The sequence below is a fragment of the Macrobrachium rosenbergii genome, chromosome 56 (assembly GCF_040412425.1).
Source record: "Macrobrachium rosenbergii isolate ZJJX-2024 chromosome 56, ASM4041242v1, whole genome shotgun sequence".
Classification (NCBI taxonomy): Eukaryota; Metazoa; Arthropoda; class Malacostraca; order Decapoda; family Palaemonidae; genus Macrobrachium; species Macrobrachium rosenbergii.
Genome location: NC_089796.1, coordinates 23,528,450 through 23,529,761, shown reverse-complemented (window position 1 = coordinate 23,529,761; position 1,312 = coordinate 23,528,450). Strand labels below are relative to the sequence as shown.

The following is a 1,312-nucleotide window of genomic DNA, read 5'->3' as shown; positions in this document are numbered from 1 at the left end:
CTGGTAAGAAATTGTAATCCCTATTCGTTTTTTTGATAAAATTTCTGATCTGAAGATTTTTCTCACTCTTTGACGCCATTGTGAAATTTATGCATTTAATATTATTAGAGAAAACATGTTAACAACAGTAATAAACCATTAATCATTATAAATACATTACTATCCAATCATTATTAACATAATTATCTCTAATAATGAAGAGAGTCAGCATCTTGTGTGATGAGATCTCAAAGTTTTGAGGCCGAAGGTATGATCATACTACATAGGATCAATTCTATAGTGTGATTGACGAGTTTAAGTCCAAAACTCGCAACGAATTCAACCACGATGACGAGGTTGAGTGTCGTCCTCTGAGCGGGAAGCGGCTCTTGAGTATTCAGTTACTCCTGAGCATTGAAGACCGTTCCCTCATGGGCTCGCCCTTGAGTGGAGGAGGACGTCACAGGCTGAGTGGTTGAGTTCCAATCCACTATTGGATTCTATGATTTTCTTTTAAATTTCCCTTCATGGGATAAAATCCTCCAATCAATTCCCTATGGCTCAATAGGTTATAGGAGCCCCCCACATAAGTGGTTTATTTTTCAACTTGAAAACTCCAGTCAGTTTTCCAGTTAATTTTTTCCTCCCGTAATTTTGCCTTTTCAAAATACTTCATTTTAACCTATGTTGTGTACTTTATTATTGCAAAGTGGTCTTGACTTGAAGTTATAGATAAATCCCTCCATAAGTGTCCATCATTTTTGCAGTGTCACATAGGATAATGTTGGATTTCAGTTGTGTTGGGTAAATGGTTTGCACTCTACTGTCTTAAGTTGTGAGTGTCATTGTTCAACAATTATTTTTATCAGAAAATATGTGATTATTCTAAATTTAAATTTTCTGTTGCCAAATCCGAATTTTTTAAAAATAATCTTGCTTACAGCTATGGAGTGATTCCGATTAGACTGGGTATTCCTAATGTTTGGACACGGGAAATATCACTATTTATAACCAGCTAGGTTTTTAGTGTAGTTTTTAGTAAAAAATTGAACATTTTGGCGCGGTTACAGTTTCGTGTGCTGTGGGTTTCCGTCTGCTGATTTCCTAGCCGTGACTAGGCTGTTAGTGAGGGTTTTAGTAAAACTCTGATTGTAAGAGAAAACCTAGATGATTTACAAAGAAAACTGATCACGCGCCCCTTCATTATTACTTCGTAGATTTAACATTATTTAATTTTCGAGTAAAAGTATCAAATATACACAACATTATTTAATACTTAAATTTATTTATTCACTGTCACTAGCTTCATATACTGTTACTTAACTTGCAGAAT

The 1,312-nt window shown here is 34.8% G+C and overlaps 1 non-coding gene across 1 annotated transcript; it reads left to right on the top strand.

Moving 5' to 3' along the window:
* Positions 1-249: 249 nt before the first annotated feature.
* Positions 250-455, top strand: LOC136836777 (small nucleolar RNA U3). Its single transcript, XR_010852478.1, has one exon. It is a non-coding gene; the product is annotated as a small nucleolar RNA U3 (small nucleolar RNA).
* The last annotated feature ends 857 nt before the right edge of the window (positions 456-1,312 follow it).